The following is a 24,676-nucleotide window of genomic DNA, read 5'->3' on the forward strand; positions in this document are numbered from 1 at the left end:
GCTAGAGTGGCTCTGGTCGCGGCAGAGCGATGCCCCAGAGGGGCAGAGCATCGCCCCCTGGTGGGCAGAGCTTCACCCCTGGTGGGTGTGCTGGGTGGATCCCGGTCGGGCACATGCGGGAGTCTGTCTGGCTGTCTCTCCCCGTTTCCAGCTTCAGAAAAATACAAAAAAATAATAATAATAATAATAATTCTTAAAAATCATTTCTGTCAAACCAAAATTACCTCCTGAGGTAACATTGAATATATATTTGTATACTACATATTATTTTATTTGGATTAAGGAAAAATTATTGGTTTTAAAAGAAAAATATATTAAAATAGTGTGATGGTGTTTTATAGTACCTGTGATAATAAGATGCTAATTAAAGATTGGTAGACATAAATTTTGTTTATAATTTTTTACATAAAATTCCAAATATTAAAATATTGTTATCCTTGGAAATAGTTTTTAACTGATTTATAGTACCAACAAGTTTAATAACATCTCAACAAAGTCATCAACCTGTAATAGAGTGTATTTGCATTCTTGAAAAATTTTGAATATAAACCTCAGTACCAAGAATGATTGCTCTCATACCTTTCATTTTCTGCATAATGATATGGATATATTGAGGAAAACTTGTGTTGTTCTAAAATTATGTGGGTGCCACTCAAAACCATTTTATTAAGGTATACTTTTTTACTTTGATGAGATTTAATTATTTTTTATTGGAATACCCATAAAAAAGATTTGCAATAAAGTTTTTATTTCTTGCACATAATTTAAACACAAATGATATATAGATGTTATTGCTGAAATCTTGGAACACAAAACTTAAAACAATTTACAAATTATTACAGTTTGAACAATAAGAAATTCTAAATTTTTAGAAAACTTTTCAAATAAGGTTGCATTGTAAACAAAACAAAATTTTTATATAAGATTGCATTGTAAGTAAAACAGAAACAAATTATGAAGTTCCTTTAAAAATTCCTGTTTGTCTGGTTTTCATTACATAATGTGACACACCTGGGGTTTATAATTAATAGAGACAAAAAATGAAAGAGCTTTAGTTTGGTATGGAATGGGGGAACTTTATAATCTCAAATCTACTGGAACACAATTTATGGACCAAACACCAGGAGGAGGTCTCACATTTCACAGGGTATAAATTTTTAATTGGCTTTATTAGGGTGACATTGGCTAATAACATTATATAGGTTTCAGGTGCGCCATTCCATAACATATCATCTGTACACTGCACTGCTCATTCACCACCTCAAGTCAAGTCTTCCATCCCTATTTATCCCTCCTTTACCCTCCTCTACCTCCTCTACCCCCTTTTCCCTCCTGTAATCACCGTCCTGTTGTCTGAGTCTATTAGCTTGTTTTTCTTTGCTTAATCCCTTACTCTGTTTTCTAAAGTTTGTCTGTATTTACTTCTAGATCTTTACTCATCAAATATACATCAAATTAAATAGTCTTCTGATGGATATTATTTTGTGGTCAGACTGACAATCTACTAAAAAGTAGTAGACTGAGTAATCCTAAGAAGCCTGATATTTTATGGTGAATGATCTTTTCAATTAAAAATAAAGATCTGAGGAAAGACCATTCCTAAAGGGTGAAAATGGTCTAGTTCACCCCTTCTAAATTATTCTTTGTTCGCTTAATATTACACATTACAAAATATGAATTACAGTAAGGAAAAGAGCTTATTATAAAAAATTTCATTCCAGTCTTCTGCAAAGTAGTTGATTAGCTTATTGTGGTTTGCATTGTTGGTGTGTGTTTGTGGGAAAGCCTTTTTTGAATGATTCACGTTTTCAACCGAGTGCAGAAGAATGAGGATGGTTTTTTCTCCATGCAGCATTTCCCTCTGTTGCATCTGCACATGAATGTGGATTCAGTAAAGTGACAAATGTAGACAGAACGAATCAGGGAGATTGCTAAACTCTGTCACCCATACTATCTCTGATGTAGTTCTTGATCTCAGCTTATTTTTCTATAAAATGAGGTGGCCAGAGATGATGATATTAATATCCTCTATCAGCACCATCCACCCCCTATTGAAGAAAAAATATTGAAAAATTAAAATTGATGACTATATATTCAATCCCCAAGTACGCCAGTTAGCTGTACTAAATTGCAATAAGATGCAACTATAACCCATACAGCTGCCCTGTAGATGTATCATGGGGTAGTGATAGAAGATCAGGGTGAATGTCTGGGGCCAACTCAGACAAATTCTTTGTTCACTGAAAAATAATTTAAACTGTTTTCTCCGCTGACAGTGGGTCAACGGCTAGTGTGAAACCATGTCCACATATGCATACATATATTATACTGTTATAAAGTACCGCACCCCAGATTCTGAAAGGCACTGTACATCATTTCATCAAATTCACGTAGAGACACCCAGTCCAGATGAATTTTGAAGAGTTTTATTAGAGGAGGAAATTTTAATATGGCTGACACAGGGCATCTGCAGGCCCAAATCGTGCAGTCCCAAAAATAGTTCAGGGGCTGCCTATATATCCTTGATCACACACAGGCAGGGGACAGCATGACATCATGTTATGAGCTGGCAACATTTGTGAGGATACACAGAAACATTAAGACTTTCAAGGTAAAACAATCGAAGATGTTTACAAATATTTCAGGGTTCCTCTTCCCTCACTAGTCTAGAGGTATTTTACTCTCAAGATTCCAGGAAGGAGGAGGAACTACAATTAATGCAAGGTGGTATGTAAATTCTGTCTCCTATTGAAAGAGAAGAAGTTTTTAGGTTAACCTTTATTTTAGATTTAAAACTGAATGACCCATTGTTCTTGCAAGCCAGAAACTTCTACATTCTTCTCCCTCCCCTCCATAAAGGAGGGACAGGACAGGAAGCCTGACCTTTCCTCCCAGAATATCAATATCAATTTTCAGCTTTTTGGTACCTTACAACAATACACAAATACTTATAAACTTATTTAGTAAAATACATATTGTTGGGTAGATAAAATATATTATGCTCACTTTGTTAAAGATGGCGCTGCCCACGTGGAGGCCATCGCCCAGGTGATATTAATGTGTGTTGGGGGCGGGCTGTGGGCAGGCAGGATCCTTGTAGCCTGGGGCTTGGTTTTGGGATTAAGCCTTTCCCACCCCTTCTGATGTGGGGTGGTACAATCCTATCATGCCTCAGAAAGTGACTTTGTATTAGAGACTTCCCTATTTTGTATATTGGATTAAAGGTTTGGATTTCTACACTATAAAATAGGGGCAGAACGGGAGCTTGCTCTCTTGGTTCCTGAGATTATCATTAGAGGAGAGGGCAGAGCAGAGAGCAGAAGGAGGCCACATGGAGTAGGCCAGGAGAAGCAGCCAAAATGGTGGAGTGTTGAGTGAGAAGCCAGTTTGTGCAGTTTGTGCAGGGAGAAGGAAGGAGATGGGGAACAGAGGTGAATAAAGTCTGGTGAGCTAGAAACCTTTGATTCTAGGAAACTCGGATAAGTCAGTGGCTTTGTGTAAAGCCAGAAGCCAAGGCCAGAGCCACCATCAGAGCAGCCCGGCCCATGCAGGTTCGCATTGGATTCGGACAGTCGGTAAAGAAACAACGGAGCCAAAAACTGATAGGCCATTTTCTTTAATCCTAGCTTGCACCCGGCGGGCAAGTAAAAACACACACTGGGCTCCAAAACCCACTCACATTCAGTGCTCACAAAGCCACTGACTTATCCGAGTTTCCTAGAATCAAAGGTTTCTAGCTCACCAGCCTTATTCTCCTCAGTTCCCCATCTCCTTCCTTATCCCAGATACAAACTCTGCAGAAACTGGCATCTCACTCAACACTCCGCCATCTTGGCTGCTTCTCCTGGCCACATGGCCTCTTTCTGCTCTCTGCTCTGCTCCCTCTGCTCTCTCATGCTAATCATCCCAGGAACCAAGAGAGCAAGCTCCCACTCCGTCCCCATTTTATAGTGTAGAAATCCAAACTCTTAATCCAATATACAAAATAGGGAAGTCTCTAATACAAAGTCACTTCTCTGAGGCATGATTGGATTGTACCGCCCCACATCAAAAAAGGGTGGGAAAGGCTTAATCCCAAAACCAAGCCACAGGCCACAAGGATTCTGCCTGCCCAGAGACACACATTAATATCACCTGGGCAACGGCCTCACGTGGGCAGCGCCACTTTTACAAAGTGAGCATAATACATATTATCTGCCCAACACTTTGTGAGCACTGAATGTGAGTGGGTTTTGGAGCCCAGTGTGTGTTTTTACTTGCCCGCTGGGTGCAAGCTAGGATTAAAGATGATGGCCCACCAGTTATTGGCTCCATTGTTTCTTTACCGACTGTCCGAATCCAATGCGAACCTGCATGGGCCAGGCTGCTGTGATGGCAGCCCTGGCTTCTGGCTTTACACGTATTTATGTATAATGACATACATAACACACACATACACATCGAGGGTGATAACACTTTTAGAAACTGTCTAAATTTACAAACTTAAAATATCGTATTTTTTATTAAGATAAACTACTGCACACACTTTTGACATTTTGGTATTAAAAGTAGTTTAAGCCTGACCTGTGGTGGTGCAGTGGATAAAGTGTCGACCTGGAAATGCTGAGGTCGCCGGTTCAAAAAACCCTGGGCTTGCCTGGTCAAGGCACATATGGGAGTTGATGCTTCCAGCTCCTCCCCCCTTCTCTCTCTCCTCTCTCTCTTTCTCTGTCTCTCTCTCTCTCTCCCTCTCTCTCTCCTCTCTAAAAATGAATAAATAAAAAAATACATCACTTAAAAAAAAGTAGTTAGATGTACAAAATAGTAAGACTAGGATAAGAGCATTGGCTTATCCTAGTCTTACTATTTTGTACATCTAACTACTTTATAGTGTAGAAATCCAAACTCTTAATCCAATATACAAAATAGGGAAGTCTCTAATACAAAGTCACTCTAATACAAAGTACCCAAACATTGGCTTAAAATTTTGTTTAAAATGTCAATACATTTGAAACCTCTGTTAGTTGTCTCTGGTGGGATCCTGCTTTCCTTCAGTACCAGACGAAACAACTGTCCTGCATTTGGCATTTTTTTATTTCCGTGCTGTTGTAAAATACATTTTTCACATATATATACTTAAATTATTCATAATATTGTTTTGCATATTTTTAAATGCTTTGTGAGAGCATTACATAAATTTTATGTACTTTTTCTTCTCAATATTATGGTTATGAGACTGTAAAGCCAGCATACAGGGCCAGGGCCACCATCACAGCAGCCTCCTGGCCCATGCAGGTTCGCATTGGATTCGGACAGTCGGTAAAGAAACAACGGAGCCTGTAAAGCCAGAAGGAGGCAAGGCCAGGGCCACCATCACAGCAGCCTAGCTCTTGCAGGTTCGCATTGGATTCGGACAGTCGGTAAAGAAACCATGGAGCCAAAAACTGGTGGGCCATAGTCTTTAATCCTAGCTTGCACCCGGCGGGCAAGTAAAAATACACACTGGGCTCCAAAACCCAGTCACATTCAGTGCTCACAAAGCTACTGATTTATCCGAGTTTCCTAGAATCAAAGATTTCAAGCTCAACAGCCTTATTCTCCTCAGTTCCCCATTTCCTTCCTTATCCCAGATACAAACTCTGTACAAACTGGCATCTCACTCAGCACTCCACCATCTTGGCTGCTTTTCCTGGCCTCCTCCACGTGGCCTCCTCCCGCTGCTGGCTCTATTCTCTCTGCTCTCTCATGCTAACCTCAGGAACCAAGAACCAACTCTCGTTCCGCCCTCATTCTATATTGTAGCTTCACAACCTCTAATCCAATATACAAAGTAGGGAAGTCCCTAATACAAAGTCACTTCTCTGAGGCATGATTGGATTGTACCACCCCACATCAAAAAGGGTAGGAAAGGCTTAATCCCAAAACCAAGCCCCAGGCTACAAGGATTCTCCCTGCCTTTAGCCCACCCCAACACACATTAATATCACCTGGGCAATGGCCTCTTTAACAAAGTGAGCATAATACATTTTACCTGCCCAACAGAGACGCATATATAGTTATATATATATATTTGTGTTATATCATTTATTTTTATTTTTGTATAAATATATATATAGTCTTTAATTCTAGCTTGCACCGGCGGGCAAGTAAAACACACACTGAGCTCCAAAACCCACTCACATTCAGCGCTCACAAAGCTACTGACTTATCCGAGTTTCCTAGAATCCAAGGTTTCTAACTCATCAGCCTTATTCTCCTCAGTTCCCCATCTCCTTCCTTATCCCAGATACAAACACTACACAAACTGGCTTCTCACTCAGCACTCCGCCATCTTGGCTGCTTCTCCTGGCCACATGGCCTCTTTCTGCTCTCTGCTCTGCTCCCTCTGCTCTCTCATGCTAATCATCCCAGGAACCAAGAGCGCAAGCAAGCTCCTGTTCTGCCCCCATTTTATAGTGTAGAAATCAAAACCTTTAATCCAATATAGGGAAGTCTCTAATACAAAGTCACTTATCTGGGACATGATGGGATTGTACCACCCCACATCAAAAGGGGTGGGAAAGGCTTAATCCCAAAACCAAGCCCCAGGCTACAAGGATTCTGCTGCCCATAGCCTGCCCCCAACACACATTAATATCCCCTGGGCAACGGCCTCCACGTGGGCAGCGTCATCTTTAACAAAGTGAGCATAATACATTTTACCTGCCCAACAGAGACGCATATATAGTTATATATATATATTTGTGTTATATTATTTATTTTTATTTTTGTATAAATATACCCAATATGTTTATCTATTCTCTTTTTTTGTAGGTAATCATCATTTCTATTTTAGGACAATTATAAGCAATGCTTCCAAGTTATTTCTTATAGACATTGAAGCAACCTTCCCTGACCATCTCTTATAAAGTTACACATCTTACCTTGGCCCTCTTTATTCTGATACCCTACTTTATTTTTCTGTTTCTAGCTCTAATGACTACCCTGTATATATGTTGTTGCTTATTTGTTTATTATTGATCTTCCCCCAGTAGAATGTAAGTTCCATTAATGAAGAGATTTTGTTTGGATATTTGATATATCAATAGAACCTAGAATAACCTCTAAAATATAGTAAGTACTCAATAAAAATGGAACAAGTGAATGAATGTTTCCTAGTGCAGTTGTATAAAAGTTTATCTAGGCCATTGGCTAAATACTCTTCCTACCCAAATACTTCTTTTAACCTTTTCTTTTGAAATAAGTTTAGACTTCAGAAAACTTATAAAGTAATACAGGGAATTCCTGTGTACTCTTCACCCTGCTCCCCTAATAGTACCAATTTATGTAACAATAGTACAGTGATTAAAACCGGGAATTTAATACTGGTATAATGCTGTTAAATGAGTTTTAAACTTTGTTCAGATTTCACCATTTTTCTAACTAATTTTCAATGAAAAAATTTATTTAGACATTTTCTGAATAGAGATTTAAAACATCAGAGAAGGATTTAAATTCCACTCAACTTTTTAATGAAAATTATAAGCCTCTGAGATGTTAAAATGCCTTCTCTTTCTCTATTTTGTGTGGGCAAGCTTAAAAGCATTTAATTGTTTGAAAAAAAAATTCTTGTTACTATGAGCATCTGTCAGAATTGTGCTATTTGGTTCACTAGACATCATTAGGTCCAAACAACCTTACTATGGTATTTTGCATAGAATAGATAAAGACACCTGTTCTTTTGTTCTTGAAGGAAAGACTAATTACATGTAATTGAGTACAAAAAAACAAATGGTTTTTGGTAGCAGCAACAGATAAGAATCTCTGAAAATGTAATGATAGCAAAAGATGCAAAACTGTGTTGGAACGCTGGCACAAAAAATACAATTGCAGTTTGGAGAGTATTTAATAGGAATATTTTACATAAAATTAGGAAGCTAATTATTCTGCTCCACTAGTTACTAGAGGAGAAGATGCATTTGAAGAGGTCAAACATGCTGGGGTGAAAACAATTAAGATATTATAACCAAGTGCATTGTTCTCTTTTCCTCTGAATAAAAAGTAGAAAGAGCCATTTGATGTGGAATGAGCTGCCTGATAAATTAGCCCAACAGTGATACTGAAGATATTCAGACAGATGCTGCCCTGGCACATAGAATTGACAGTTTAAAAATCAGCTCTGTGTTATGTGAGCTGCAAATATTTTTACTCTTTTGGTTGCTTATTTCTACATTTTGCCCTGCTTTATTTTATTTTTTATTTAAAATATGCTTTTATACCCTCAGTTTTTTTTTTTTGAAAGGCTTTTCTCATTTCACGATCATTTTAAAACTTTTTCCATGTTTTGTTTTAGTAAAGGGTTTGAACAAGAAAACCTGTTTGGTGTGGGAGGGGAAATAGATGGTGGTGGTTAGGCTAGTCTCAGAACTCAGTGACTTTTAAGGTCTCCTGCAGTTATTTTGAATAGGTAAGATAAGTACATGGTATATGGTTGTAAAGGCACAAAAGGATACACAGTTGAGACAGAGCAAAACAGTCGCTGAGAGCCAGAAACGGGCGTTCCACTCCCAGTAGTCCTAGGTGTGCTTCTGTTGAGCAGAAACAATTGCACAGAACACCCAGTCTGAAAGCCACTGTGATCCGGATGCATCAGGACAGAAACAAGACCACTCTGTAATCACATCTGAACATAGACAAAAATAAGCTCGTTGTCCAAACTACAAAAAAGTCAACTATTTCTTTATTTGGCTTATATGAATGCCTTCTTTTTCTTCACCAAGCACAGATTTAACCTTGCTCTGTTCTTCTTGCCTAGTAGATAACAATTATTAAGATACTCAATCACGAAGTTACACCCACTTCCTAAGGGCGTCCAATCAGAGTAAACCTACAGTTTTTAGAGCCTCCCTAAAAGTGACAGAACACTGACCAAGTCGTATGAATCCTTTTTTACAACTCCTTACTAAGGCATCCCAGTTCTGCCATATTGTGTATTTTTTCCTCTTTGCTTTGAGTCATTAATCCTAACTTTAACTGCGGGTGTGTTTATCTGGCTGGAAGGCACCGACACAGTCAAAATCAATTATCTATCCCCCTCCTCTCTTTTATTCATTACTTTTATCCTTTCACATAAAGTCTATACATTTATCAACATATACAGTACTATTTATCTATATTTATATAGTATATATCTTGTTTAAAATCTTTTTCTTAACTTAAAATGTTTTATTTATAAGATTTTTCCATTTAAGTACATATTTAAATGGGACAATTTTTTAAACCTAATTTCCTATTGAAAAACATTTTAGTTCTTTCTAATGTTTTGCTAATGTGAACAGTGCTATAAAACAGTGGTTCCCAACCCCTGGGGCCGCAGACCGGTATGGGTCCATGGGCCATTTGGTACCCAGTCCGCAGAGAAAGAATAAATAACTTATATTATTTCCGTTTTATTTATATTTAAGTCTGAATGATGTTTTATTTTTAAAAAATGACCAGATTCCCTCTGTTACATCCATCTAAGACTCACTCCTGACGCTTGTCTCGGTCACATGATACATTTATTGTCCCACCCTAAAGGCCGGTCTGTGAAAATATTTTCTGACATTAAACCGGTCCGTGGCCCAAAAAAGGTTGGGGACCACTGCTCTAAAAGATATGTTTGTATATAAGTCATTTTGCAAGTGTGCAAGTGTATTTATAGGATGGAGTCATAGAAGTGAAATTGCTGAGTCAAGGGTATGTGCTTTTATAATTTTGAAACCTATTTGTTCTTTGTCATACAGATATACACTGAGAGTATCTGTTCTTTTATCTCCTAGTTAACAAAATGTGTTAGCAAACTTTTGATTCTTTGTTGCCTAAAAACATACACTTTAGTTTTTCTTATCATGAGTTAGGTTGAGCACTTCTACATCTATTTTAAGAGCCATCTCTTATACTTCATTTTTTAAAAAATAAATGTCTACTTATATCTGTTTGTATAAAATATCTGTTTTTTCATTTGCAGGAAATCTGTTATAAAAATTAGCTCTATGTTATATGAGTTGCAAATATTTTTACCTTTTGTTATTTCGCTCTAAATATTATTGCCATGCTTTATTTATTTTAGTTTTAAATTAAAATATACTTTTATGCCCTCAGCTTTTTTTTCCTATTTAGAAAGGTTTTACTCATTCTGAGATCATTTAAAATTTTTTCCTTGTTTTGTTTTAGCATTGTTTCATCTTTATAGTCAATATATAACTAATTTGGAATTTATTTCTTGAGCTCTTTTTATTCCAGATCTCTAATATATTGAGTTCCTAACTACTGATTACATATACAAATACAGTTTTTTAAAAAAATTTATGACTATATTAAATTCTCCATGAGTTCAGCATAAAGAGAAACATTTCCAAATGGTCTGTATTTGAGTTTCAAAAATCCAATTAGACACGTAAAAATTTAGTCATCCAGTTATTTTACTTATAATACCAAACGTGATATTTTGATACCACCAGTCACAATTATATAAATATAGCCAAAACCAATAGACACTCTGTATTTGCTGAACTATGAAAAGAAATGAAATCTAAATAGTTACTTTGAAAAAAATTATCAAGGATATAAGGCATGCTGCAAAGCATTATAAAGATGTTTTCTTCCCCTAACATAGGGCCTTTCTGGAGAAGGACTTCATCTCCTTTACCTAGTTAAATATATAGTACATATACATTATAGGGCTCATGGGAGAGCAAGGACTATGCCATATACAGTATAAGGATATTATTTTCTTCTATCATGTGCACTTTAAGAATGATTTTACACGTGTAAGTAGGATGAAAAGAAAAAGAAACGCATGTGTTAGTGTTATTCTCCTGATTTTCTTTAAGCATGATTATTTACATCATCTTGAACAACACTCTGGTAGATGAAATGTTGTTACTCTTATAGTGACATATCTTTTCAAGAGAAAAATTAATATTCAGCTTTGGCTTATGAATACAGTTACTTCTTTAATTTTTTTTTATTAAAGGAAAAATGTTGCCTTTGGATTTTGTTAGCTAGAAGTAATGAACATTTGTTAGAGTTTTGTTTTTGTTGATTGTGTTTTAAGTTTCAAGACTGTTCCTCCAGATAATATTTGTGGGAAGCTTAAACAAGAACAAAATCTTTTCTTGAATAATTGACTTATTCACATAAAATCAAAAGAGAATTACTGCTCTTACTTAAACATTGGCCTCTTAACTTCCTATTGGCCTTTTATTTCTTTTTGATCCTAATACTCCTGCCCTCATGTGATTCTCTGGTCAGTAAAGCAAAACATGAGCAATTTGAAATTATCCCCCTTCCTACTTGCTCAATGACTATTTATGGGCATGTTTATAGGCAGTCTACATAGTGGTTAAGAATCTTGTGGGAATTATTTAACCAAGTATATTCTTAGAAAGAGCTGAGGACTAAGCTCTTTCCTTTGGTCTATCTTTAGCCCTGTTAGCTTACTACTGCTTGTCTTGGTCAAGTTACATAAACTTTCTTAGATTCATATAATCTCTGCTTTTACAAAATGAGAGAACAGAGAAACACTAAGATTTTGAGAGCCTTTTATTCTTCTATAGAAGTGACTATATGCTCAGAAAAACTGATAGAACCATTTCTATAAATATCATTTGTTATGAAAGATTTGTTACTGTAAGGAAATCTCTGTTTACAGATAAATCTTTTTAGATTTTTAAAAATTGGTATTAGAGGCCCTGGCTGGTTGGCTCAGCGGTAGAGCATCGGCCTAGCGTGCGGAGGACCCGGGTTCGATTCCCGGCCAGGGCACATAGGAGAAGCGCCCATTTGCTTCTCCACCCCTCCGCCGCGCTTTCCTCTCTGTCTCTCTCTTCCCCTCCCGCAGCCAAGGCTCCATTGGAGCAAAGATGGCCCAGGCGCTGGGCATGGCTCTGTGGCCTCTGCCTCAGGCGCTAGAGTGGCTCTGGTCGCAGCATGGCGACGCCCAGGATGGGCAGAGCATCGCCCCCTGGTGGGCAGAGCATTGCCCCTGGTGGGCGTGCCGGGTGGATCCCGGTCGGGCACATGCGGGAGTCTGTCTGACTGTCTCTCCCTGTTTCCAGCTTCAGAAAAATGCAAAAAAAAAAAAAAAAAAATTGGTATTAGAGAGAGGATAGAGAAGGTGGAGGGAGGAATGGGAAGCATCAACTCATAGTAGTTGTTTCTCATATGTGTTTTGACTGGGCAAGCCCAGGGTTTTGAACTGGTAACCTCAGCATTCCATGTCAACACTCCATTCACTGCGCTACCACAGGTCAGGGTGTTTACAAATCTTTATGTGGTATTTTTAAAGAGTTGTATAAATATCTAGAGAGTCACACACATAAATGGTAGAGCCACAATGTGAATCTAAGCTATGTGATTTGAAATTATATGCCTTTGATTTAGTTATTTAATCTCTTCACATTTTAAATCCCTTATTTGTTAAGGAGAAGTAATCACAGTACTGAGGTCATATGCCTGTTGGGTAGAATAAATGGGTTGATTCATGAAAAGTGCTTAAAATGTTGTTGTTTTCAGTTGTTCATCTCATCATAGGGGTGGAAGTCCTTGTTTACAAGGAGATTATAAGCAGTCGCCATTTTAACAGAAGTAAAATTCTTAGTGGTGGTAGCTATTGCTGCATGAAAAGACTAAATTAAAGGTTCTTAAGTTGGGGGGTATTAAAGAGTACTCTAAGTCAGTGACTTTGAAAAGTTTTTCTGATTTCTTTAACTGGAAGTCCTGCTTTGTCCTTTGCATACATGGTACATTTTAAAGCAGTTTTATTTGTATATATTTATTATGTATGTGACTTATTTACATCCTTAGGGTTATAAGTTCTTTAAGGCATTGACTATGCCTGATTTATCTCTGAGTTGGCATGTAATAAAGCCTTACTATTTGATATGGATAGGTTAATTCATAGTAGCAATACTATAATCAGACCATCATTTATACCGAAAGGCAAAGTGGAATATAAGCTCCACATGGGCCAGGAGTTTTGTGGGCATTTTGCACTGATTTATATATATCTACAGCACCAGGAATAGTGCCTGGACATATTAGGTATTTGGTATCTACTGAAGAAATGAATGAAACTAAATTCGAAGAACAACCCCATCAAAAAATAAATATGAATCTGCTGAACAACACCCAGTTTCAATGAATAATTAAAATTGGAACACAATTGCATTTTGTTTTGAGAATGACAGTCAATTTTAGAGAATTTAAATGCTTGATGAGGAAGTCATTCTCCATTATGAAAACAGGAAGAAAATTGAGTATAATAGTCTGGAAAAGTGAACTCTGGCAATAATAGAAGAAGAATATGCTCTTGCACAGGATTAAATATATATATATATTTTTTTCATTTTTCTGAAGCTGGAAACAGGGCGAGACAGTCAGACAGACTCCCGCATGCGCCCGACCGGGATCCACCGGGCACGCCCACCAGGGGCGGTGCTCTGCCCACCAGGGGGGGGGTGCTCTGCCCATCCTGGGCGTCGCCATATTGCGACCAGAGCCACTCTAGCGCCTGAGGCAGAGGCCACAGAGCCATGCCCAGCGCCCGGGCCATCTCTGCTCCAATGGAGCCTTGGCTGCGGGAGGGGAAGAGAGAGACAGAGAGGAAGGAGGGGGGGTGGAGAAGCAAATGGGCGCTTCTCCTGTGTGCCCTGGCCGGGAATCGAACCCGGGTCCTCCGCACACTAGGCCGACGCTCTACCACTGAGCCAACCGGCCAGGGCCGGATTAAATATATCTTTAAAGTGTTATATGACTATATATTCATGCTGATAATTTCAGAGATATCATTTTCTAAAAGTATGTAAATGGTACATTTATCCAGAAGAGGAGGATACATTGTATTACTTATTTATTTATCATTTAAGCTTATGCTGCAAGAAAAAGAAAATATACACACATGTGCTTTATGAGTAAAAAAAAAAATAGTGGAGGAGGGAGGTTCTTGAGTAGTAGTAAAGAGTATTAGGTTGCAATGAGTTAGAGATAATTGAAAATCCCCATGAAATTACCTGATTCTGAGGCTGGGAGATATGTGTTGATTTGCTCACAGTAAAGAAAATTCAATCTTTTATATCCCTATCCTATGTTCCTCCCTCAAGTTATTGCTTGAGAGGTTATACATAGTTTCCTACATTCTTAATGTAGATAATAATAAATGGAAGTGGGATATGTTATATGTGGCTGGTTCACTTAGGCATTCAGTCTATTGCCACCACCTAATTAAGGGATAGATCATAACTTGATTCTCATAAGGACTGGTGTTTTTCAGGATGTATCATGAAGTATAAAGAAAAAACTGTATATTTTCAATGAGAGATTTGGAAAATGAAATGATCAGCTATGTGCCAAGCAAGATTTCTTGACCTATGAATTTGAGGCATGTTAGATAATGATAGCTAATCTTTTTGAGTACTTTCTAAGGGACTGGTACAGATATGAAAACTGGAAATTTTACTAATTTAAATATTAAAACTATATATATGGCCCAGTAATCATTGCTCCTTTTTATTTGAGGAAACCGAGGCACGGGAAGTTTAAATAACTATCCCATGGTCACACAGATATTACATGATAGGCCCCAAATTTGAACTCAGTGATTGTATTTGTCCCAGAGCTAATGCCTTTACCCACTCTACAACTGAATCCGCAGTTTCTCTTTTCTGGTTAGTATTTCCCAGTGTACAATCAACATTCCCTAAACATTCCAATAAACATTATACTACTGTATTCTTCTTATAACACTTTCAAAAAATATTCAGAAGGAACTGAGGTTTACTAATAAACTATTATGATGGTTTAGTTTTGAGAAGCTAAATATTAAACTTGAGAGGATTTTTCTTGAATGTTGTTATATATAAACTGTAAAACATTTTTTTTGGAAATAGTAAATCATTAAACAATAATTTTAAAGATCCTAACTAAATGGTTTCCTGTTTAATCTGTCTGACTCGGGAAGTTTGAGGCATGTCACATGTACATTTGTGTGTGTGTATTTTCAGTGGCTAGATAGAGTGGTACAGAACAGGCGGGCATCCTGCCAAGATGTCGTGATGTTGGACTTAGAACATCTGCTTTCCCTGGAACTGAGACAGAATGTGAAGCAAACCCATGTCAAAATATGTCTGTGCAGCATTACTGAGCCCACTCCCTAGTATTATAATTACTTTCTAAAAAATATCTTAAATAAAGCTTCTCTTTGCTTCTTCTTACTTAGGAATTGGCAGAAGACATCACTTTTATTGTTCCTTTAGTGTGTACCAGGGGTCAGTTCTGGTAGTTGGGAAGACTGCCTGGTGTGTGAATAGCGCACCGGGTTTTAGTGACAGACTGTAATGTATATTAATATGCATTTCTCAACATACCAGTTGTATAAACTTGGGAAATTTGCTTATCACTTTGAAGCCATAGTTTCTCATCTGCAAATTGGGAATTATGTGTCAAGAGTAAAGTATATAATATCACATTTACCCTCTGGGAAGGAAATGCTTTGGAAAGTCTAAGGGGAGAAATCTTTGCTGGCTGAAATATGATCAAGAGTCATTTCAGGGGAAATGTAGGACTTGAGCAGAGCTTTGAAGAATTGTATAACAAGCCTTTTTGGCAACTTATCTTCAGTTTCAGCACTCGTTTAGGCTCTAGACCCAGCCTTTGTATTTTTTTGGGAATTAGATGAAAGTCTAATTTAGACAGAATTAAGCCCCACTGCACTTGGAATTTCCCCCTGAGGGAGTTAGAATGAATACAGTTAGAAGCGGTCTGTTCTCAGTCCGTTGATATTGTTGATAGAATGTCCTCCGAGGTGCAAAGGCAGTCCACCTCCAGCCTGTGTTCACGTTCTCAAGAACAGTGGCTCCAAGGTTCTTACACATTAGAATCACTTGGGTGAGTTTGAAAACCTGCTCAAGTCTTATTCCAGATCAATAAAAGCAGAATCTCTGCAGATGGAATCCAGACATCGGTCTCCTTTTAAGATAACACAGATGATTCCAAAGTGCATTCAGGTGTAAGAACGGTGATTTCTTTTAGAATGTTGCATCTCATATTTTAGCATGCACCAGATCATGTGGAGAGCTTGTTAAACTACTGATTCGGGGGCTCACCATATTTCCCCATGTGTAAGATGCTCCCATGTATAAGACATTTTTTATTTGGGGACCCAAAATTTGAAAAAAGTATATTACATAAAATTATTGAACTCAAGCTTTATTCATTATAAAATTCACACAACTCCTTTTCACTGTCAAAACTCCCATCCGTTACCTTGTCCTCATCTGTGTCTGATGACATATCATTGTCTTTATATATTGCCTTGTCCTCAGTTTTAGCTATGACATTTGAAATGTCACAACCACTGTATAAGATGCACCCAGGTTTTAGGCCCCAAATTTTTCAAAAAGGGGTGCATCTTATACATGGGAATATATGGTATCCCCAGAGTTTCTGATTTAGTAGGTCTGAGTGGGGACTGGAGAGTTTATAGTTCTATCGAGGTCACAAGACCATGCTCTGAGAAACACTGATCTAGAGTAGTGCTTCTGAAACCTCAAGTGCATGGTAATCACCTGGAGATCTTGTTAAAATTCAAATTTGGATTCAGTAGGTCTTACATGTGGCCTCAGTGTCTGTCTTTCCCATAAGCTGCAGGACAGGTATATGCTGCCCACACCAGACTTTGGTCTCCTAACTCATTAGGTTTGGTAAGGACCAGCATCTGGGAACTTGCTAGAACTATCCCAGAACTACTGAATATGAAATTGTGGGTTTCTTTTTAATATCAATGGTGCCCATCTGAGAATTTTAAAAAAATATTGATACCTATGTTCAGTTCTGAAAATTTTTATTAAATTGGTATGGGTGTCACAGGGCATCATAAGTTTTTTAAAAGAGCAACAACAAAACCAGAAACCTCCCTAGAATGTTGTAATATGCAACAAAAGACTTTGAGACAGATTTATGCAATATTTGTTCAAGTACAGTGCAAATTGCTGTTCTTTTATGAAATGTTTTGTGATATTTTATTGTCATCTCCAGGCCCTGTAGCTGGAGATGACAAGAAATAGTATAGGTGCCCCTCTTTTGTCCATGGCAGACATTAGCATTGTGGCCTAGCCTCCAATGTCTTCTTTTTTAATTTTTTTATTTATTCATTTTAGAGAGGAGAGAGAGAGAGAGAGAGAGAGAGAGAGAGAGAGAGAGAGAGAAAGGGGTGAGGAGCAGGAAGCATCAAATCCCATATGTGCCTTGACTAGGCAAGCCCAGGGTTTCAAACCCGCAACCTCAGCGTTCTATATTGATGCTTTATCCACTGTGTCACCACAGCTCAGGCTCCAATGTCTTCTTAAGGTGAGGTTTCAGACAGCTATAATAAAATGAGTTTCACTTTTGACTGCCTATATGTATTTCGTCTTCGTTAACAACAACACATTGAAGGCCAACTCGGTTTTAGTTACTGGGTTACAAGGATGACCCCGATACAATTCTTGCCTCTATTACTCCCAGAGCAGTAGAGGAAGTTGACTGTTTATATAAAACAAAACACAATACAGAAAAGTCACAAGATCTCAGAGATGAGAGAGATCTCCAAAAGCTACGGAGCTCAGTGAAAGTGGATTTTAAATGCAATCTTGATGAATATAGGAACAAAGCATGTAAACTAAGATTAGGAGAACTGCATTGTGGGTAAGGAGGCACAGACTCACGTAAAGATCTGGCAATGTTGGGGGGAAATGAGCTGATGGGTTTGGATAAAGCAAAGCAATGATGTGGAAGTGTCACAGGACTACATTTTAGAGTGTCTTAACCCTGCATGTTAGGAAAAGAGGAACCAGTGAAAGTTATTGAGTAATCACAGTCGAGTGATAGGTGAAATGTGATGCTTTAGAAAATAAAGAATCTGTAACTAAGGATGTATAACTAGAGATAGACAAAGGAAAGATGTTCAATTAGAGAATAGTAATGACAAAAATCATCATATTATTTCTAGAATTCTATTTCCTCCTCCATTTCTTAAAAAGTCTTACCACATTCATTTCTGTAGAAATATTTTGGAATGAGGCTGATATACAGGGTGGGGCAAGAGTAGGTTTTCAGTTGTTCATATGGAAAATAATAGAATGATTAATGAATAATAATACAAGAATAAACTCTGTGTTTCACGCACTTATAACTATAGACCTACTTTAGCCCCACCAGGTATATTATATATTTATATCATGAGCAGTAAATATAACCTTTTGAGTGTCAACATCAAAGTAACTTGAGTAGAATTTCGGTGTTTTCTTTGTGGTTATTTCACTGACTCTTCACTATTTAAATGTAATTGCTCATCAGTATTATCTGCATAAATTTTCAATTTATTTTTTGTTTTGGTATTTAATGATGACAAAGTGCCAAGTTTTGGCTGAGCATACCGGACTCATCCAAGCAAGTTTGCTTGTGTTTACCTGTGTGTAATTTTAATTAAGAAGAACTAAAGATTTTATACTTTCTGAGTGGGACATTTTTGCTTGGCTAAGACAATCTTTGTAAAGCTTCCAAATGTATTTTAGTTTTATTTTTTCCTCATTTTCTTTACAACTGCTTAGACTGCGGTTATGAGAATTTTCTCTTATATCTTAAGAGCTACAATTTTTTATAACTTTGCAGCCATCAGAACCCCGGTTCACATCCTAGCTCTTCCTTGGTGGACTTAACGACCCTGGGAAAACCACATCTTTGAGCTTCCGTGTCCTCATCTCTAAAGATGGAGTCAGAGTACATGTGTGGAGTTATTTTTTTTTTAATTTAGACTTTCACCACCGTGATGGCAGGTACCATGTCTTTCTTTTTTATACCACTGCATCACAAATGTCCAGCACAATGTCTGGAATGTATATGCTAAATTAATGAGTAAACCTAACAGGCCACAGTGTCCCATATTGGCAACGGAACATTTGATGAAGTATTTGTGGACAATACAAATCTAAGCTTAACAACATGCATAGATTTCTTAAAGGCAGTTTTTGCTCGTTGATTTTATGCACAACACCTGTGCTATTCACTGAGCTCTTCAAATGGACAGTGAGACAAGTCTTCTGTGTAAGACAAATTGGTGGCAGAGGATGAGTGATGACAGGCATTTGCTTTCATTATCGATAGTGATATGCTTCATTTTTCATCTTCAGGAAAAAAGAAGAATCACTTTGAATTGACTTGTTAATTATTCAACTTTCTGAACTTCTCTGAAGTAACACAGTAAAGGTTATATGATAATAATCAGGATTAAAAACCAATGGTAGGATTTCTACTAGTGCTAAGAGAAACATTTCTACTTGCTCTTGTCAAAGAAAGGAGGTCGTCAGGTTACTCATTTTCCCTATGTAGAGAATCCACCATGTTGGCTCTGAGCCAATGCTTAGAAGAAAGCATATAAGTCTCTAAGCCCCAAACCATTAATCAGTTTCATAAATCAGTAACTTCAGTGTGGAAAATAAATAAGACAGTTGAAATACTTTGACCAATTGCTTATAAAATAGGTCATCATATTGAAAATACTGAATCTATATTGCCAAAAGTATGTTGATTTTTATATTCTTTTTATGCTTTAAATTCTTAGTTGATTTTGCTTTCTACATCTTAAATATATAAGATGAAATGCATTTCTGCTTCTTCTTTCATGATATATTAAGAAATTTAAGTTAAAACATGAGATAATGATGACCCAGATCCCCTCCTATGAAATCCTCATTACAAATGCTCAAGATTTGAAAGTTTAACACCACCACCAACAACTACCAGCACTAATACAATACTTTCTGTTTTATTTTTATTGTTTAGCAAGTGCTTTTAAAAATTCATGCTAATTTATCTTATTAATGTCTGTGAATCATTCAGAGTAGAAATGAAGAGTCAATGAGGTTACATTACTTCAAGTCATAAAGGTCACAAAGCTGTTGAATGTTAGAAGTAGGGATCATGACCAACAGCTCTGTCCTCTGGACTGAAGTTCAGTCCTCATGCCAGTCTTGTTTCCTTGACTCAATAGTAAAGAAATGGGAACAATCACATCTTTCCCTTAATTTCTGTAAGAAGTGCTATTTTAAAGAATTAAATTTAATGACCATATTGTTTAGGCTTCTACTATACAGTACAGTCTGGATGAAAAAAATATTTTGTATTCTTGAAGTATTCTTAGTTTGAGGGGAGACTTAGCCAAACTCACAAATATGAAAGGGTAATGTGATAAGTACTGTGTATAGAATGCTATGGAATTAGGATGAGGGAACAATTAATTTGCCTGACTGTACTATAAAATTGTTTTTATATGAAAAGTTGTTCAGAGATTGTAAATACAAAATAATGAAGAAGAAATGTATTTATTTGCGTCCATCAAATTGTTAATTAAAATATTTTATTGTTTCCTGGATATTATAATCTTTGTAACAGCTTTCAGCTTTTTAAAATTTAATATTTTTGTACGATACCTTGTATAACCACTTTAATATTGGAGGATTAAAGAGCTCAGGCCATCACCTAGTTTGTTGACTGTTTCTTAAGATCATTTTCCTATTGAAAACAGAGTGGAAGAAAAATTGACCTTAGTAAATGATAAGTAAATGCCAGTAATAAATATTAATTTCATGAATAATGGGAAATCAGTTGAGTGACCTACAAATATTATAAATAGTATAATTACAAATGTTTTTGCAAGAGACTCTAGAATTAAAGGGGAAAATATCATGAGATGAACCTTAGGACATATTATATTCATGCACTATTAAAGTATCTTTATGGAGAACATTTTGAAGTGTGGAAAATGATACTGACTTTTCGAGACAATCTTATATTAAGAGTTCATAGATTATGACCCCAAATAGCCCAATTCTCTTTCAGTATCTTCCACTATAAATTTACTTGAGTTTTAAGTGGGTCATAAAATGCATTTTTCATTGCCTATTCAGCAAATTCAACCCAGAATTTTAAAATACAACTGCATCCTTTTATAGCTGTTCATTATTATAAGCAATAATAAGTCTGCCCTTAGAAGTTTCACAGGGAAATACTGAATTTACCTGTTTGGAAAAAGCTTTTACTGGTTGTAATGAGGTTTTTGTTATCCTTCCCTTCCTTATTTTCTTCCTCCCTTCCTCTTCTCTTTCTTTTTTTCACCTTTATTGTTTGTTACATTAAGTGCTTTCTGGTGTGCTTTGGATTGTCATGTTATTGTCACTGGAATAACTTGTGTGGATAATAGGCAGAAATTAAATTGAATAAGAACATATCACTTTTTTTTTCTTTTTTCTTTTTTTTTTCTTTTTTCTGAAGCTAGAAACGGGGAGAGACAGTCAGACTTCCGCATGTGCCCAACCGGGATCCACCCGGCATGCCCACCAGGGGGCGACGCTCTGCCCACCAGGGGGCGATGCTCTGCCCCTCCGGGGCCTTGCTCTGTTGTGACCAGAGCCATTCTAGCGCCTGGGGCAGAGGCCAAGGAGCCATCCCCAGCGCCCGGGCCATCTTTGCTCCAATGGAGCCTCGGCTGCGGGAGGGGAAGAGAGAGACAGAGAGGAAGGAGAGGGGGAGGGGTGGAGAAGCAGATGGTTGCTTCTCCTGTGTGCCCTGGCCGGGAATCGAACCCGGGACTTCTGCACGCCAGGCTGATGCTCTACCACTGAGCCAACCGGCCAGGGCAAGAACATATCACTTTTACAAAGTACTTCTTTTGGTTCTATATAATTTTACAAGATGTCTAATGTTTTAACTGTAACAGACTCTCCAAACTCTTCCCTTTATTTCACTCCCACAAAACCTGAGTCATCCTACACACACACACACACACACACACACACACACACACACACCAGTTCCTGCATCCTGTGCTTATGCCCTCTCAAACTTGGTATCACAGAGGATTGCTGGCTTTCCCTGTCGATTCCACATTTGAATATGTCCTTTTTGTGGTAAATGTTACCTCCAATTTTTTCTTTAATTCTTAATGATGAAAATGTGACCTAGGCAATTTATAAATATGCAAACTGAAAAAGAAACCACAGCTGGTTTATTATTTATTTGGCAAATACTGAGTAGCAGTTTCTATGACCAGGATGCTATGCCACACAACAAAGATAATAGTATAAGATTCCAGTGCCTTCAACTTGCCCTCAGGATAGTACATCTATTTTTCTGGCCATGTGACATATAGCAAGTGCTCAATAAATATTTGTGGGAAGAATAAATGAATTTTGAATCAGGGACATTATTAAGATATTTACAGAGTGCTATGTGAAAGGTCAGCTAACTAAGGCCATGGAATTTCACCTCAAAGTTTTTTGTTTGTTTGTTTGATTGTTTTTTCCAAAGTTGGAAGCAGGGAGGCAGTCAGACAGACTCCTGCATGTGCCTGACTGGGATCCACCTGGCATGCCCACCAGGGGGTGATGCTCTGCCCATCTGGGGCATTGCTCCATTGCTGCTGGAGCCACTCTAGTGCCTCAGGCAGAAGCCATGCAGCCATCCTCAACACCTGGGCCAACTTTGCTCCAATGGAGCCTTGGCTGCGGGAGGGGAAGAAAGAGAAAGGAGAGGGGGGAAGGGTGGAGAAGTAGATGGAGGATTCTCCTGTGTGCCTGGTCAGGAATCGAACCCGGGACTTACACATGCCAGGCCAACGCTTTACCGCTGAGCCAACCGGCCAGGGCCTCGTCTCAAAGTTTATGATGATACTCTTCATTCCTGTTTTAAGCTCTTTTACATATATGCCAGGAGTGGGATTTCTAGATCACATATGGGGGTGGTTCTATATTTAATTTTTTTCTGGAACCTCTATACTCTATACTCTTTTCCACAGTGGCTATCGACAGGGCACAAGGGCTCTAGGTTCTCCACATCCTGAATCCATGTCATTTTCTTTCTTTTTTATTCATTGATAGTACTTTTCCTAACAGGTATAAGATGATATCTCATTTTGGTTAAGATTTGTATTTCTCTGATGATTTGTGATGTTGAACACTTTTCTTGTATCTATTAGCCATTTGTATATCATCTTCGGATAACTGTCTATTCATGCCTTTTGCTTATTTTTAATTGGGTTATCGTTGTTTTGTTTGTTTGTTTTGCTATTGAGTTGTAAAAATTCCTTATATATTTGGATTATTCCTTATCATATATACAGTTTACCAATATTATCTCCCATCCTGCCAGTTGCCTTTTTGTTCTGTTGATTGCTTCCACTGCTGTGCAGGACTGTTTAATTTGATATAGTCCCACTTGTCTGCTGTTTGTTTTCATGTCTATGCTTCTGGTGTAATATCCAAGAAATCACTGCTAAGATCAATATCAGGAAGGTTTTATCCTTTGTTTTCTTCTAGGGCTTTTATAGTTTCAGGTTTTATGTTTAGACCTTTAAGCCATTTTGAGTTTTGTTTGTTTGTTTATAATACAAGGTAAGGGTCCAATTTCATTCTTTGGAATGTAGATATCTCGTTTTCCCAACACTGTTTGTTGAAGAAACTATCCCTTCCCTTCATTATCCTTTTCCATACTCTTTTTTTCCATGTGGTTTAATGATTGAGTTTAGTTTACGGATCCTAAAAACGCCAACTTCATTATTTCAATTTTCAAAATATAAGTGTTCATTTTACATAAATATTAAGAATGAGATATTCTTTTTGGAAAGAACAAGATTGAGAAGATTTTCAAATGTCAGACTAGATGGTTAGACTCTGTTTGACTTACAGTTGTGGTCTTTATTCAGCAGATGTTTACTGGGTTGCTGAATATATATAAATAAAATATATAGTACCCTGCTGTTCTCTCTTTCAATGTTTCTTTGACTCTGTGCTGTGTTTGTCTGTGTGTGCGCACACATGCGGGTATTTCTGTGTGTGCTTCTGTCTCTGTTATTCTCTTTTCCTCTTATACCTTCTCTCTCTCCTTCTTTCCATATTATACAAATGTGTCTTAGATGTGCTCCTGGTTTTTTTGGAGAGCTTAAAATCTAGTTATAAAATCTGGTTGTTGTTAAGAGTCAAAACATTTATTTTTAAGGGAGAAAATTATAAATTGTAAATACCAGTGGCTGGCAAACATATTAGTCAACAGAGCCAGATATCAACAGTACAATGATTGAAATTTCTTTTGAGAGCCAAATTTTTAAAACTTAAACTATATAGGTAGGTACATTTCTTATCGAGGTAGCACCCGCACGTGGTATTTTGTGGAAGAGCCACACTCAAGGGTCCAAAGAGCCGCATGTGGCTCGTGAGCCGCGGTTTGCCAACCACTGACCTAGACCAAGGTATTAGGTAGCTGAGAAGTGAGGGAAAAGCACTGGGCATTTGGTTTGTCATTTCAAGCATGGCAGAGTGTCAACATAAAGATATGGGGAAGTGACATTCTAAGCTTAAAGAATGAAATAAGCAAAAGCATGGACTTAAAAGGTAGGAGGAAAAAGATCAAATTACTAGAAACAGTAAATAAATATATTAGAGTAAATAGAGCCATGTAGTAGAAATCTATACATAACCTTGAATGTCAGGCTGAGGTATTTTAAGTTTTTAATTTTATTTTTATCTTAAAAACACTTTTATTGCAATAAGAAAACCTAAATTCCTAGAAATAATGTACCTTTCATTATAATCAATAACATTATTGAATGTAACATATGTACTTATAACTGGAATAGAAACTGCAGAGG

At 37.4% G+C, this 24,676-nt stretch overlaps 1 protein-coding gene and 1 non-coding gene across 4 annotated transcripts in view; one reads left to right on the forward strand and one right to left on the reverse strand.

Annotated features, from left to right (window-relative positions):
- The window catches only part of FGF12 (fibroblast growth factor 12), a 614,868-nt gene that overhangs the window by 355,069 nt on the left and 235,123 nt on the right, over positions 1–24,676 (forward strand). The gene's annotated exons all lie outside the window — the stretch shown is intronic.
- TRNAT-AGU (transfer RNA threonine (anticodon AGU)) lies at positions 13,649–13,724 on the reverse strand. Its single transcript has one exon. It is a non-coding gene; the product is annotated as a tRNA-Thr (tRNA).

The sequence above is a fragment of the Saccopteryx bilineata genome, chromosome 8 (assembly GCF_036850765.1).
Source record: "Saccopteryx bilineata isolate mSacBil1 chromosome 8, mSacBil1_pri_phased_curated, whole genome shotgun sequence".
NCBI classification, from domain to species: Eukaryota; Metazoa; Chordata; class Mammalia; order Chiroptera; family Emballonuridae; genus Saccopteryx; species Saccopteryx bilineata.